The sequence below is a fragment of the Mastigoproctus giganteus genome, chromosome 8, assembly GCF_048544385.1.
Source record: "Mastigoproctus giganteus isolate SK-2022 chromosome 8, ASM4854438v1, whole genome shotgun sequence".
Lineage (NCBI taxonomy): Eukaryota > Metazoa > Arthropoda > Arachnida > Uropygi > Thelyphonidae > Mastigoproctus > Mastigoproctus giganteus.
The window spans coordinates 123638359-123656077 of record NC_143582.1 but is presented as its reverse complement, the minus strand read 5'-3'; the positions used below and the strand labels follow the sequence as shown (position 1 = coordinate 123656077).

The 17719-nt window shown below is 39.8% G+C and overlaps 1 protein-coding gene across 3 annotated transcripts in view; it reads right to left on the bottom strand.

Annotated features, from left to right (window-relative positions):
* The window catches only part of LOC150081797 (WD repeat-containing protein 26), a 597339-nt gene that overhangs the window by 265397 nt on the left and 314223 nt on the right, over positions 1-17719 (bottom strand). The gene's annotated exons all lie outside the window — the stretch shown is intronic.

Genomic DNA, 17719 nt, shown 5'->3' with positions numbered 1-17719 from the left:
AATGCTAAATACTGCATATGGGTAGCAGTAATGCCAGAGAAATGTACCAACTGGTTGGTATGTTACACTCAGGGTAGTGGAGAATGAAGGAGACCTGGGAGTAATTGTGCAGTCAGATATGAAGTTTTCTGACAGTGCAGACAGGCTGCCAAAGTAGGTCATGGGATCTTGTCAATGATATATAGGAATTTTATTAGCAGGGATAAAGAGGTGATGATCTTCTTGTATAAGGCCATGTTCAGGCCACAACTTGCTGAGTACTCATACAAGTCTAGAGCTTCATTTTAGGAAGGATGTGGAGTTGCTAGAATGAGTATAGAAAAGGGCAGAAGACCAGTGAGGGTTTTGTTTGAATCTTGCAGCCATTATTTTCATATAGAGAGTGGTAGGGATTCAAATTTTTAATTGTGGTAAATAGGTAGAGCTAACGTAAAATTATATAGCGTAATAACGCATCACTGCATTTAGGATTCTATTAGATAGTGTAGTATTGACAATTAATTAAATTTATTAATCTTATTAATTGTAAATATCATGCCCCAGATTAGAGCAGCAAGGCAACGGGCAAAAAGTGGCAGAAGTGCCGTGACTTAGGGGAGAGCTGAGGAGGTTGATTTTCCAATGCATCACAGCCTAAAAAAAATGTGCAACTTGTGAAATGTTTGCCGACCTCTCAGGAACAGAACATGATCTACCCAATGCGGATGTCTTTGTGTGTGCTAGGTGCAGAGAGTGTCTAGAAATTAGGTGTTAACTCAGCGTTCTGATGGGTGTCTATGAGAGCTTAAGGTGTAGGGTAGATGTGCTCGAATAAATTAATATGAGGGGCCTGTCAAAGCTCTCAGCTGCCCAACTCAACACCAAAGCTCACTCTTGTGCAGCAGGCAACACAGCATCAATCTCCAAGGCATAATGTGTTGGCCCCACAGGAGTTAATTATTGTTGGTGACTCTGTTGTCAGGTAGACGGGTAATATATATTGTGTAAAAAGGACAAGGGTATGTCTGTCAGGGACAAAAGTTGATGATCCTGTAGAATGATATCATCTTTTAAGGGCACAAAGGGTGATATTGTTGTATACGTTGGCACCAATGACATTAAGAGTAAGAGATCTACAGATTTACTTAACAAGTACAGATCAATGTTGAAAAAACATTGTGAGTTAGGGTTAACTTTGAAAGTGTCTGCAATTCTGCCCAGACATCATAGGAGGGAGTATATGATGAGAGCCTTGTCAATCAATTCAGCTCTGGAGGGATCGTGCAACACATATGGGGTAGACTTTTTCGCAGCATGATCTGTGCTTGTTAACAGGAGAGACTGCTCCTATAGGGATGGGATACACTTAAATAGAGAGGGTGCAAGAGTGTTTGGCAATGCTATCGAGGAATCGTTATGTGGGTCGGAAAACTGCTAGCTTGGGGGGATTCACAGACTAAAAGGTTAAAAAGTACCCAAAGGCAGAGGTGAACATAATTCTTGCACTACCACTATTATAATTAGCAGCGGCCTGGAACAAAGGGTTTTCAGGAACTGATGGCAGACATCATGAAACAAATAAATACATGGGCTGTGTTAGGGTTTGATGAATCTGAAGTGCTGGTGAAGACAACAAAGGTGGATATTGTTGGGATATCAGAGATGTTATTTGTTGTTGTTAGTTGGGTTTTTTTAGGAGAATTAGCAACCAAGGCCATATTGCTCCGGGGATATGCGGTGGTCATTCCCTGACCTTTCCATATCCTCTGTATTTAGTGGTCACGGGCTCAAATCCTGGTCTAATCAAGAAGCGTGTGCTATGCACTGCTACTCCTGCCCACGTGGCTACAGAAGTGCCTATCAGAGATGTGGTATCACACAGATATTAGGAATGCAGAATTGGAATTTGGGCATAGACAGGATTCCTATCCCGTCTATCACCAGGGAGGAGGAATTATGCTGTTAATTAAGAAAAATAAAATCTAAGGAAGTTGACATATATGGCGCATCCAGTTGACATATACGACACATCGAGTTGACATATACGACAGTGTAATGTTGAGAATATTGAGTCAATTTGGTGTGACATAAGCAATGGAAAAGAAAAAATAAGAGTAGGAGTGTGTTATAGGTGTAATGACTCCAATGAGTACAACGAATAATTGTACAGAGGAATAGAGTGGGTTAGTAAATCAGAATGTCTTATAATGGGCGATTTTAACCTACCAGATGTCGACTGGAACTTGTGGGTTGGTTATTCGCACACAAACAAGACTTTTGTGGATTTATTGTATGATTGTTTTCTGCAGCAGCATGTTCAAGAGACAACCAGAGAGGATAATATTGTTGATCTGGTTATCAGCATTGATTATTCGGGTATTAAGAATTTGCAGATAAAGGAACCACTAGGTGGTAGTGATCACAATGTACTGATATTGTTGTATCAGTACATTGTGATCACTTAAAGATATAATTACCATCAGGGTAAAGGAAAGGGTTTTTGCTTCTGTAAAGGTGACTACAGTGATCTCAGACAGTTTTTAAATTCTGTACAGTGGGACCGACTGATGATGTTATTAACATCAAATTCTAAGTGGGAAGCATTCAAGGAATTAATCGTGGAAGCTACTAGCTTTTCATACCGATTAAGAAATATTGTTCACGGTTTAGGCCTAAATGGTTGTCTAAATAACTAATGAAACTCATGGCAGTGAAGAAAAATGTATGGGATGCATGAAATTATCAGGCGACACAGAAGCCAAAGGCAGATATAAGCTAGTCTGTAATCAAGTCACAAAGGAGATTAGGCAAGCGAAGGCACATTACGAGAAATCTTTGGCAAAGGATGCCAGGAAAAACAGCAAGGATTTCTTCACTTATTTAAACGCTAGAAGAAACAGGATGAACCAGATTGGTCCACTTGATATCGATGGTTCGATTGTTGATGATCCTGCTCAGATAGCTGACAAACTGAATGAGTATTTTGCATCTAAATTCAAGCATGAGGAATTCTGTAGGAAAGTGGAAGTCAGAAACTAATTAAACTCTAACATGGAGTTAAATGATATTGTAATGATGCTGTCATAATTATATAATTATATTATATAGAAGCATGCACATCTCCATGGACTGGAGATGTGCAAATGTAGCTCCAATTCACAAAGGAGGATCGAAGGGTGACACAAGTAATTACAGACCACTTAGTATAAGTATAGTGCGAAAGCATCAATAATACATAGCCAAATCTCAATTAACACAATGTTAGCAGAACGGCATCATTTTAAGTTATATCTCATATTGTGAATACCTTCAGAACGAGTCGCCATGACATTGCACTACTTCGAATAAGTAACACTTCACCTGAGGAAAAGACTAATGTTACTTATTCTCAGATGGATAACATCACCCAGACGGCACCGTTTCAGGGCTATTTGCATATGTGTGGGATAACTCGACTATCCACTTGTCCCTATTAGACTTAGAAAAGAAAAAGGTAGAGGGAAAGTAATAGTAGGAGTGGAAGAGGAAAAGAAATGGTGTAGAAGAATGAAAGGGACAGTAACTCCTTCAACTCACACCACTCAAAAACTCAAACTCCTTGAATAGGCAACGCTTCCCCAGTGGAGAAGACTGTTGTTACCTATTCTTGGAAACTCCGGACATATCAGGCTCCCCCTGGTGCCGTTTCACGGCTATTTGGCCCTTCTTCGGTACGTGGGTAGGTATCCGAGTGATGCAATGATGGCAAAACAGTTATGAAGTATAACTCCACAATATGAGAGATGCCCGATGGTGTGTTTAGAGTATAAAACGTTTAGGGCTGAAGCCTCAAGCTATGGAAAAGTCTAGACTATGTATAAGTACAGTGTGAAAGCATCAATAATACATAGCCAAATCTGAATTAACAGAATGTTAGCAAAATTGGTGCTTTTGCACTATACTTATACATAGCCTAGACTTTTCCATAGCTTGAGGCTTCAGTCCTGAATGCTTTATAGACCACTTAGTTTAACTTCTGTTCTGGGTAAAATAATGGAGTCTCTCGTTAAAAATGTATACAGGATCATCTAGACAAGACTACAGCAATAATTCAGACACAGCATGGGTTTGTTAAGCGAAAGTTTTGTCTGACAAATTTGATTGGATACTATGATGTGGTTACAAAGGAACTGGATTCAAAAAATATTTTTTATATCATATACTTGGATTTCAGGAAAGCTTTTGAGACTTTTGCGCATGGAAGACTACTGTACAAATTGGAGCAGAATGGTATTAAGAGTAAGTTGCTACAATGGATAAAAGGATTGTTGAGTGGGAGAATACAGAGAGTGGTAATCAGCTTAAACCCTGTTGCATTTCATTCTTGGTTTTCAGCCAAAGTTTTTGTGACAAACACTTCCAGTTAACTGCTGTTTCATCAGCATTATAAAAATTTGTTCAGCTGTAAGGTCATAGTCTGATACAATTTTTTCAAATGTTGCACTATATTCTATTGCTGCTTGTGTATCATCTGATTGTCTTTATCCAGCAATATTTAACTGTCTAATACCATGACGAGTCTTGAAATTCCTAAGTCATCCGTCACTAAATGTGCACTCTGATTCAATACTCATTTTCTCCTTAAAAGACCTTGCTTTGGCAATAAGCATTGGACCAGAAACTGTCATACCATCCGATCGTTTAAGCAAAAACCATTCGTACAACACTTTATCGAGATTCTCTAATTTTGGCCGATGTAAACTTTTTCTCTCAGAAATTTTACTATAAGGCTCAGACGAGGCTGTGAATTCTAGAATTTTATTCTTTGCCTTTTTTATATTGTAAATTGTAGACTTTCCGATGTTGTATGTTTCCATTAAAGCAGTATTGCTCAATTTCAACGTGTTCTTCTTTGAAGTTTATCTATTTTAGGAGCCATTATTATGTGCTTGTAAATATGTATGCTATATAGGGTAAAAGGAAAGAGTAGGACAAAAATTATAGCGCTGCCATGGTTTGATTGCTCATTTCAAAATGGTGACCACAAGCTTGCTTGTTGTCGCTGGGCATCTGTGGCACTCATGCATGCGCTCACACACAAAAGTCCACTAAATTTAAAAAGTTTGTGAGTTTTCGGAAAGTCTGGATTTTTGGACTTTTACTGTATATACAATACTTACAAGAAGACATATATACAATTTTATATACATTAGCATTTTTCTTACGCATAATATATAAGATGCTATATTATATTTTATCTCCTGGTGCATTGCATATGTATATCCCAGAATCAAGGGCGGCTCCTAGGCAAAAGCCCATCTCCACCTACAGTAGTTCATCTGTTTTGGCATAGAACCTCTACAAAGCTAGCCTAAAAACATGTGTGAGGTTTTATACCACCACCAATACAAGGCAGCTGCTGCCCGGTGCCCTTATCTAAGCCTGGATTTAAGTTATCTGTTTGTGGCAAATGCACATCCCGCACCCACCGGATGTAACTGATACATTCCATTCAAAGCTCCTTAAACCTACCATTCCCGGTGCCGAAGCACATCCATGGCTAGGTTCATAGACTTATCCGGTCAGAAATCTTTATGGGGGCTATATTAAGAAAAAATTTAAAATTAAAACTAAAATCAAACAACACAACTTTTTTGTGCTACGAGCTCTTAGCCTGTCCTGAGAAGGAGAACTTCTATTAATTTAGTAGAATTACTTCTCCTAATCAGGACAGTTACCGCTCCTGCCTCGGGGAGACGAGCTTCTACTATCTAGTAGCATCTTTCGTCTTCTAAAGACTTCCTTTACATAAACATTAAAATATTTAAAATTATCCTTATTTATAAACATACTCACAAGCGTCTCTTCCATTAAAATTCCTATCTTAGTTTGCAGGAAAGCTTTAGTGTCTGTATAATGGACACAATTCAACATTATACGTTTTGATGTTTCAGGGTTCCCACATGTGCACAACCCAGACTCATGTAAACCCAGCTCAAACAATTTAAACTTCAGTCCATGACCTGTTATTAGGAATATCGCATTAATTCCAAACTGTAACCATGGCTTTTTCTTTATATCCACTGTTTCCACACTCGGCAGAAACAAGTGGGTTTGTCTTCCTTTATCGGAGTTTTGCCATAACTCCTGCCATTGATTTTTTATATCTCCTAGAATTCTTGCTCTTTCTGTTTTCACATTGTTCCTTGTATACACATAGTCATTTTCTAAGTATGTTCTTATATTCATAATGACTGTTCTAATATTATTCTTTGTGTAAATGTAACTGATACAGAGAACATATTTCGTAAAAGATAATTTAGTATGACCATGAAGTGCTTGGAAAAACATTGTTCAGAGTTGGAACTAAAGAGCAAGAGCCAAAGTTAAGATAACAGTGACAACTCAAAACTACTCAGCTTTGATTTTTTACAATATCTGACATGTTTTTTTTCCTATCCCATAATATTCCTCATAAATGCAGGAAAAGAGAGAGACATACCAGATTCGAAATTCTCTAACAACTTTAATTTCTTTGCAATGGTCAGGTGACCACACTTTCTCTTTCAGTCTTCTTAGGTTATGATGATACATTGCAAGTGAAATTATAATAAAGATACAAGGCACGATATGACACCGAGCTTATCCATAAACTGACTAGGGATGCCTGTCAGCTGTAGTTATCACGAATTCCCAGCATTCCCTATCTCATAAACACACTCTACTGTGAGTGAAATTTTTTATTCCATTAAATCAAGGCCTGTGAAACTGGAGGCTGTATTTCATAAAATTATACTTGTGACTTACCTTATGGCATTAGAAATAATTTTCTTATTCTATACTGCTATTTCTTTCTTTTCACTCTTCCTACTTTTCTATCACCATCTAGGTTTGGCAAAATACGTATTGAATACTGGACTCTTTCTCCAATATATTCTTAAATAACCATATATTTTACTTAGCATCCTTTTTAAGCTGTTGTGCTTATATATGGAGTTTCATATTCCACATTTTGTTTCAAACTCTTACAACCTTTTTACAACTATTTTACTATATCAAAAATAGATATTTACTTTCCCCTTATATTGCTTTTTATATATATATATTTAAAAATAGCATTAGCAGAGGCATTTGATGCAAGAAAGCAAGCTAATGCAGTATCAGCCAAAAAAAAAAAAAAAAAAATCACTTCCACTTCACCCCTCTGTTTGTTCAAAATACCTGTCCAGTTGAGCCTTAAACTTATTTAGGCTATCAACTTCCACGACAAGGGATGGAAGTCTGTTCCACCAACAAAACACACGCTGGCTAAAGGCAAATTTCCACACGTCTATCCTACATCTGTCTTTCCTCAATTTGAATATATGCCCTCTCAGGTGATTATTCTGAGCGAGAGGAAGAATCCCATTAGCATTGAGCATGCTCAAACCTTTCAAGGCTTTATACACCTCTATCAGATCACCTCGCTGGTGCCTAGTCTCCAGACACTCTAATTTGCAAAACTTAAGCTTTTCTTCGTAAGAGCACCCCTTTGTTCCATTCACTAATCTTGTTGCCCTTCTCTGTACTCATTCAGGCAGCTCTACATCCTTCTTGAAATGAGGCCTCCAGACCTGTATACAGTACTCTAGGTGTGGCCTGACCATTGCCTTATACAAGGGAATAATCACCTCCTTATCCCTGCTAAAAAAATTCCTATATATCATTGACAATACACCATGAGCTACTCTTGCAGCCTGTCTGCACTGCTCAGAGAACTTCATATCTGCCTGCAGAACCACCCCCAGGTCCCTTTCATTCTCTACCACTGTCAGTGTAGTACCACAGAGTTGATACGTTGTTCTGGGGTTGCTGTTTCCCCATGTGTAGTACTTTACATTTGTCAATGTTAAACTTCATTTGCCACCTCTCAGCCTTTCATCTGCTCAACCTTTCCAGATCCTGTTGCAGCAGCATAGTGTCAGTAGTGTCCTTGACAACCCTGCCTACCTTTGTATCGTCTGCAAACTTCGACATTAAGCTTGACATTAAGCTTATAACACTGAGCCCTGAGGGACTCCACTAATAACTTAGTCCACGACGAGCAGTGTCCATTGATTACCACTCTCTGCCTTCTCCCCCTCAGCCACCCCTTTATCCACAGCAGCTATTTGCCTCCAATGTCACACTGCTCCAATTTGTGCAGCAGTCTTCCATGTGCAACAGTATCAAAAGCCTTTCTAAGATCCAAGTATATAATATCAAAGTTATTCCCTGCATCCAGTTCCTTTGTGACTGCATCATAGTATCCAATCAAATTGGTCAGGCAAGACTTCCCCTTAACAAAACCATGCTGTGTCCGAACTATAACCGAAGGCTTGTCTAAATGATCCTGTAGTGCTTCTTTAACTAGTGCCTCCATTAATTTTCCTGGAACAGAAGTTAAACTCACAGGTCTATAATTACTTGTGTCAGCCTTTGATCCTCCTTTGTGAATTGGGGTCACATTTGCACATCTCCAGTCTGTGGGTACCTCCCCTGAGTCCAAGGAAGCTCTCATAATTATGGCTAAGGGTTTGCTTACTTCCTTTGCTGCCTCCTTTAATATAACTGGATAGATCCCATCCACCCCGGGTGCCTTTCTTGTGTTTATCTTCAACAATTTCTCCTCCACTTTACTCTCAGTTATTACAAGATTCTCTAGCTTACTGCTAGAGTTGAATACACCTCTGGCTTTCCCCTCGCTAAATAACTCCTTATGTGTGAATGTGGATGCAAAATATTCATTTAGTTTGTTAGCTACCTGAGCAGGATCATCAACAGTTGACCCATCGATATCAAGTGGATCAATCTGATTCATCCCCTTCCTTCTAGAGTTTACATAAGTAAAGAACTCTTTGCTGTTTTTCTTTGCATCCCTTGCCAAAGATTTCTCGTAATCTGCCTTCGCCTGCCTAACCTCCTTTGTAACTTGGTTACAGATCAACTTGTATTTATCATAGGCTTCTGTGTCACGTGTTAATTTGTATGTATCCCATGCATTTTTCTTCTCTGCCATATGTTTCATTAGTTCATCTGACATCCACTTAGGCCTAAACCTTGAACAATATTTCTTAGTTGATATGTAAAGCCTAGTAGCTTCCAAGATAAGTTCTTTGAATGCTTCCCATTTTGAATTTGCTGTTGGTAACATCATCAGTTGGTCCCACTGTATAGAATTTAAATACTGTCTCAGTCCATCGTAGTCGCCTTTACGAAAGCAATAACCCTTCCCTTTACCCCTAATGGTAGTTTCCTCTTTGAGTAAATCCCACTTCAGCACACTGTGATCACTGCCACCTAGTGGTTCATTTATCTGCAGATTCTTAATGCATGAAGGATCACTGCTGATAATCAAATCAAGAGTATTACTCCCTCTAGTTGCCTCCCGAACATGCTGATGTAGAAAACAATCATCCAATAAATCCACAAAAGCCCTGCTAGTGGGTGAGTAACCAGCCCCCAAATTCCAGTCAATATCTGGGAAATTAAAATATCCCATTATAAGACTCTCTGATTTACTGGCCCACTCTATTTCCCTGTACAGTTCCTTATTATACTCATCAGAGTCATTAGGCCTATAGCACACTACTACTCTCAATTTTGATCTCCCAATGCTTATGTCACACCAAACTGACTCGACACTGCACTGTCCAGCGATGTCCACTGGCTTCACTTCCTTGGATTTTATGTACTTCTTAACTAATAGAATAACCCCTTCTCCCTTCCTATCCTGTCTATCCTTTCTGTAGACATTGTACTCCCCAAATTCCAGTTCTGCATTCCTTATATCTGTGTGACACCACGTCTCTGATATCCCAACAATATCTGCCTTTGATGTTTTGAGCAATACCCCAAATTCATCAAATTTATTTACTAAACTCCTAGCATTGGTGTACACACAAGTATACATGCACCTATTTCTATTCTTAGCTACCCTAACACAACTCGTGTGTTGTGTTAGGGTAGTGTAAATAACTAAATGCAAAAGGCATAATACGTTAAGAGCAAGAGTTTAATATCTATATAATATCGGTGTAGATACACAACAGATAACTCAAGAAACTACGATGGTAGTATGGGAGTGGGAGGCATCATTTGCTCTGTATCTCATATAGTGCTCTTCATTCACAACAAATTGCCATGGTATTGCACTATCTCAAATAAGTAACGCTCCACTAATAGAGAAGACTATTAATAAAATAAGTAGCGACCTGGAGCGAGGGGTTACAGTGGTCTCAGACAGTTTTTAAATTCTGTATAGTGGGATGTTGTTTTTGGTTTTTAGGAGCATTAGCAACTAAGGCCATATTGTTCCAGTATATGCGGTGGTCATTCCTTAACCTTTCCGCATCCTCCGTATTTGGTGGTGACGGGCTCGAACCCCGGTCTAATCAAGAAGCGTGTGCTACGCACTGCTGCTCCTTCCCACCTGGCTACGGAGGCGCCTCTGTATGTATAGTGGGATCAACTGATGATGTTACCAATGAGACTTTTAGTAGCTTCCACGATTAATTCCTTGAATGCTTCCCAATCAGGATTCTAAGTGGGAAGCATTCAAGGAATTAATCGTGGAAGCTACTAAAAGTCTCATACCTATTACGAAATATTGTTCAAGGTTTAGGCCTAAATGGTTATCAAATGAACTAATGAGACTTGTGACAAAGAAGAAAAATGAATGGGATAATTATCAAGCGACTCAGAAGTGTATGGCAAATATAAGCTAGTCTGTAATCATGTACAAAGGAAGTCAGGCAGGTGAAGGCAGATTACGAGAAATCTTTGGCAAAGGATACTAAGAAAAACAGCAAGAATTTTTTTACTTATATAAACTTTAAAAGGAATGGGATGAATTTGATTGGTCCACTTGATATCGATGGTTCGACTGTTGATGACCCGGCTCAGATAGCAAAAAACTGAATGACTTTGCATCTACATTCACACATGAGAAGTTATTAAAGTTTAAAAATGGCAGAAGGTTATCAAATTGTAGCAGGGTGCATAATGATTTTGTAATAACTGAGAGCAAAGTAGAGGAGAAATTGTTGAAGTTAAACATAAGAAAGGCACCTGGGGTGGATAGGATCTATCCAGTTATATTAAAGGAGGCGGCAAAGCAACTAAGCAAACCCATCATGACGTAGAGCGGATATCATCTTTTGAGGTCACAAAAGGTGATATAGTTGTACACGTTGGCACTACTGATATTAAGAGTAGGAGACCAGCTGAATTACTTAACAAGTACAGGTTACTGTTCAAAAAAGCCGTGAATTTGAAAGTGTCTGCAAAAGCTGAATTACTTAACAAGTACAGGTTACTGTTCAAAAAAGCCGTGAATTTGAAAGTGTCTGCAATTCTGCCCAGACACGATAGGAGGGACTATATGATGAGAGCCCTGTCGATCAATTCGGCACTGGAAAGATTGTGCAAGGCTCAAGGTGTAGAATTTTTTTCAGACTGGTCTGTACTTGTTAACAGGAGAGACTGCTTCTACAGGGATGGGATACACTTAAATAGAAAGGGTGCAAGAATGTTTGCTGATGCTATCTAGCCAGTGTTAGGTGGGTCGGAAAACTGCTAGATTGGGGGGCATACAAGGACTAATAGATTAACAGTAACCACTGGCATAGGTGAAAGTGATTCTTGCACTGCTTCTACTGGAAGGAGCAGCAGCCTGGAAAATAAGATGCAGGATATTTCAGAGACTGCTGGGAATCATTGGGGCACAAGTAAACACATGGGTTGTGTTAGGGTAGCTAAGAAAAAGAACATGTGCATGTATAGTAGCGTGAACACCAATGCTAGGAGTTTAGTAAATAAATTTGATGAATTTGAGGTATTGCTCAAAACACCAAAGGCAGATATTGTTGGAATTTCAGAGATGTGGTGTCACACAGATATAAGGAATGCAGAACTAGAATTTGGGGAGTACAATGTCTACAGAAAGGATAGACAGGATAGGAAGGGAGAAGTGGTTATGCTATTAGTTAAGAAATACATAAAATCCAAGGAAGTGAAGCCAGTCGACATCTCTGGACAGTGCAGTGTCGAGTCAGTTTGGTGTGACATAAGCATTGGGAGATCAAAATTGAGAGTAGGAGTGTGCTATAGGCCTAATGACTCTGATGAGTATAATAAGAAACTGTACAGGGAAATAGAGTGGGCCAGTAAATCAGAGAGTCTTATAATGGGGGATTTTAATTTCCCAGATATTGACTGGAATTTGGGGGGCTGGTCACTCACACACTAGCAAATCTTTTGTGAATTTATTGGATGATTGTTTTCTACATCAGCATGTTCGGGAGCAACTAGTGGGAGTAATACTCTTGATTTGATTCAGTAGTGATTCTTCATGCATTAAGAATCTGCAGATAAATGAACCACTAGGTGGCAGTGATCACAGTCTGCTGAAGTATGATTTACTCAAAGAGGTAACTACCATTAGGAGTAAAAGGAAGGGTTATTGCTTTCGTAAAGGCGACTACGATGGACTGAGACAGTATTTAAATTCTATACAGTGGGGCCAACTGATAATGTTACCAACAGCAATTTCAAAATGGGAAGCATTCAAAGAACTTATCTTGGAAGCTACTAGGCTTTACATACCAACTAAGAAATATTGTTCAAGGTTTAGGCCTAAATGGATGTCAGATGAACTAATGAGACATATGACAGAGAAGAAAAATGCATGGGATACATACAAATTAACACGTGACACAGAAGCCTATGATAGATACAAGTTGATCTGTAACCAAGTTACAAAGGAGGTTAGGCAGGCGAAGGCCGATTACGAGATATCTTTGGCAAGGGATGCAAAGAAAAACAGCAAAGAGTTCTTTACTTATGTAAACTCTAGTAGGAAGGGGATGAATCAGATTGTTCCACTTGATATCGATGGGTCAACTGTTGATGATCCAGCTTAGGTAGCTAACAAACTAAATTAATATTTTGCATCGTCATTCACACATGAGGAATTATTCAGCGGGGGAAATGCCAGCAGTGTATTCCACTCTGGCAGTAAGCTAGAGAATCTTGTAATAACTGAGAGTAAAGTGGAGGAGAAATTGTTGAAGATAAATACAAGAAAGGCACCTGGGGTGGATGGGATCTATCTTGTTATATTAAAGGAGGCAGCAAAGGAAGTAAGCAAACCCTTAGCCATAATTATGAGAGCTTCCTTGGACTCAGGGGAAGTACCTATGGACTGAAGATGTGCAAATGTGACTCCAATTCACAAGGAGGATCAAAGGCTGACACAAGTAATTATAGACCTGTGAGTTTAACTTCTGTTCCCAGAAAATTAATGGAGGCACTGGTTAAAGAAGCACTGCAGGATCATCTAGACAAGACTTCAGTTATAGCTTGGACACAGCATGGTTTTGCTAAGGGGAAGTCTTGCGTGACCAATTTGATTGGATACTATGATGCAGTCACAAAAGAACTGGATGCAGGGAATAACTTTGATATTATATACTTGGATCTTAGAAAGGCTTTTGATACTGTTGCACATGGAAGACTGCTGCACAAATTGGAGCAGTGTGGCATTGGAGGCAAATTGCTGTTATGGATAAAGGGGTGGTTGAGGGGGGAGAGAAGACAGAGTGGTAATCAATGGACACTGCTCATCGTGGATTAAATGTTATTAGTGGAGTCCCTCAGGATTCAGTATTGGGTCCATTATTGTTTTCTGTATTTATAAATGATATTGATGATGGTATATCAAGCTTAATGTCGAAGTTTGCAGATGATACGAAGGTTGGCAGGGTTGTCGAGGATACTATTGACACTATGCTGCTGCAACAGGATCTGGAAAGGTTGAGCAGATGAAAGGCTGAGAGGTGGCAAATGAAGTTTAACATTGACAAATGTAAAGTACTACATATGGGAAACAGCAACCCCAGAGCAATGTATCAACTCTGTGGTACTACACTGATAGTGGTAGAGAATGAAAGGGACTTAGGGGTGATCGTGCAGGCAGATATGAAGTTCTCTGAGCAGTCCAGACGGGCTGCAAGAATAGCTCATGGTGTATTGTCAATGATATATACGAATTTTCTATCAGGGATAAGGAGGTGATTATTCCCTTGTATAAGGCAATGGTCAGACCACACCTAGAGTACTGTATACAGGCCTGTAGGCCTCATTTAAAGAAAGATGTAGAGCTGCTAGAACGAGTACAGAGAAGGGCAACAAGATTAGTGAATGGAACAGAGGGGTGCTCTTACGAAGAAAGAGCTTAAGTTTTGTAAATTACAGTGTCTGGAAACTAGGCACCAGCGAGGTGATCTGATAGAGGTGTATAACGCCTTGATTGGTTTGAGCATGCTCAATGCTGATGGAATTCTTCCTCTTGCTCAGAATAATCACCTGAGAGGGTATAAATTCAAATTGAGGAAAGACAGATGTAGGGATAGACGTGTGGAAATTTGCCTTTAGCCAGCAGGTCGCTGGTTGGTGGAACAGACTTCCATCCCTTGTCGTGGAAGTTGATAGCCTAAATAAGTTTAAGGCTCAGCTGGACAGGTATTTCGAACGAACAGAGGGGTGAAGTGGAAGTGGTTATTTTTTATTTATTTATTTTTTTCGGCTGATGCTGCATAAGCTTGATTTCTTGCATCAAATGCCTCTACTAATGCTAATGGCCATAATTGTGAGAGCATCCTTGGACTCAGGGGAGGTCCCCACGGACTGGAGTTGTGCAAATGTATCCCCAATTCACAAAAGGGGATCGAAGGGTGACAAGTAATTAGACCAATTAGTTTAACTTCTGATCTGGGTAAAATAATGGAGTCACTGGTTAAAGATGCATTGCAGGATCATCTATACAAGACTGCAGCAATAATTCAGACACAGCATGGGTTTTTTAAGGGAAAGTCTTGTCTGACAAATTTGATAGGATATTATGTGGTTACAAAGAACTGGATGCAAAAAATAATTTGGATTTCAGGAAAGCTTTTGACACTGTTGTGCATGGAAGACTATTATACAAATTGGAGCAGAATGGTATTAAGGGTAAGTTGCGACAATGGATAAAAGGATGGTTAAGTGCTTGAAGACAGAGGGTGGTAATCAATGGGTGCTGCTCTTCGTGGACTAATGTTATTAGTGCAGTCCCACAGGGTTCGGTGTTGGGTCCACTGTTGTTTTGTATATTTATCAATGATATTGAAGAAGGCATATCAGGCTTAGTGCCAAAGTTTGCAGATGATACAAAGGTTGGCAGGGTTGTTAATGACAGTAATGGCAGTGTGCTACTGCAACAGGATCTAGAAAATTTGGGCAGATGGGCTAAGAAGTGCAACTGAAGTTTAACCTTGACAAATGCAAAGTACTGCATGTGGGTAGAAGTAACCCCAGAGACACATACCAACTGTGTAATACTACACTTAAGGTGGTAGAAAATGAAAAAGACCTGGGAATAATTGGTGCAGTCAGATATGAAGTTTTCTGAACAATACAGACAGGTCATGGGGTTTTGTCAATGATATATAGGAATTTTGGCAGCAGGGAAAAGGAGGTGATTGTCCCTCTGTCTAAGGCAAAGGTCACGCCATGCACTGAGTACTGCATACAGGTCTGGAGGCCTCATTTTAGGAAGGATGTAGATTTACTTGAGCATGTACAGAAAAGGGCAACAAGATTGGTGAGGGGAATGAAGGGATCCTCTTACCAAGAGAGGCTTAAGTTCTGCAAATTGCAGTGGCTGGAGACTAGGCAACTGCGCGGTGATCTGATTGAGGTGTATAAGGCCTTGAATGGGTTCAGCATGCTGAATTCTGATGGGATCCTTCCACTTGTTCAGATTACGAACCTAAGGGGGCATAAATTCAAATTAAGAAAGGACAGAGGTAGAATAGATGTGCGGAAATTTGCCTTTAGCCAGCGGGTGGTTAATTGCTGGAACAAACTTCCATCTGTCGTTGTGGAAGTTGATAGGTTGAATAAATTTAAGGAGGAACTGGACAGGCATTTGGAGGGAATGCTGTGTTTTTTTTTTTTTTTTTTTTTGTTGGCTGATGCTGCATAAGCTCATACGCTTGCTTTCTTGCATCACATGCCACTACTACTACTAATTCTCAGCAAATACCACCACTCAGATGGCACCGTTTCAAAGCTATTTGGCCTCTCATCAGTGGGTGGGCAGGTACCCTGGTATTGCAGACATGACAACCCAGTTGTGAAGATAATCACACAATATGAGAGATGCCAAAAGGTTTATATGATAATATTAAAAAATAACTAAATGTTGCATAAGCTCATACGCTTGCTTTCTTGCATCACATGCCACTACTACTACTAATTCTCAGCAAATACCACCACTCAGATGGCACCGTTTCAAAGCTATTTGGCCTCTCATCGGTGGGTGGGCAGGTACCCTGGTATTGCAGACATGACAACCCAGTTGTGAAGATAATCACACAATATGAGAGATGCCAAAAGGTTTATATGATAATATTAAAAAATAACTAAATGCACAAGGCATAATAAGTTAAAATTAAGAGTTTAATATCTATATAATATCGGTGTAGATACACCATACCATCGTAGTTTCTTAAGATTTATCTATGGTGTATCTACACCGATATTATATATACAGGGTGTCTCAAAAATACACGGCATAACTTCAGGAATGAGTTTGTCATATGTAGACAATAAAAATATTTTTTATCAACATAGTTCCGGAAATGCTTGGTTCCGGAGTTATTAACCAGAATGTCTTATCTCCCGCAGATGATTTCCTTCATCACAAGGTACTGACAGAATCTGGTGGTTTTCCATTGCAGCCATGTACTCAAATCAGGAGCAAGCGGATATGCACTTTATGTACGGGAATGCTCTGGAGGCTCGTCGTTTGTACCACGAAAGGTTCCCAGAACGAAGACATCCAGACAGGAAAACGTTTGAAGGTATCCATCGCCGCCTTTGTGAACATGGGACCTTTACACTCATGCTGCCGACAGAGGATGACCAAGATCTATGACTCCTGAAGTAGTGGAAGAGATTTTGGCTGTTGTGCATGCCACTCCTGGAATTGGCACACGCAGAATAGCAATGCAACTGGCTGTTCAACCTTCGACTGTTTGGAGAGTGTTGCGAGAACACCAACTATATCCTTACCATCTGCAACGGATACAGGCTTGTCACCAGCAGATTACCCTGCGAGAATAATGTTCTGCCAGTGATTCTTGCAGCAGCGTGGTACAACTCCTCACTTTCCTGCCTTAGTAATATTCACAGATGAGGCATAGTTCACATGAGACAGAATTCAAAACTTTTACAATCAGCATGTATGGGCTGACGAAAACACATATGCAATTCTTCCATCACATCAACAGCAGTTCAGCCTCAAAATCTGGGTGGGTGTTTTTTGTGATAAGTTATTTGGGCCCCATATACTTCCAAACAAACTCACAGGGTAAGCGTACAGAAACTTTCCGGAAAACAACACGCCTGATTTCTTGGACGACACGCCAGTGATCATTTGTCAACAAGCACACTTCATGCACGATGGTGCTCCCGCTCATTTCAGCCACTTAGCCTGCAATTACCTGAATTGAAGGTTTCCTGGTTGGTGGATAGGTAGAGGTGGACCAACTGCCTGGCCTCCATGCTCACTAATTTAAACCCACTAGATTTCTTCTTTTGGGGCCATTTAAAGTCATTGGTGTATTCGACTCTGGTAGCTGATGTGGAAACTCTCCACATTCGAATTGTGGCAAGTTGTGAGACAATACGAAACATG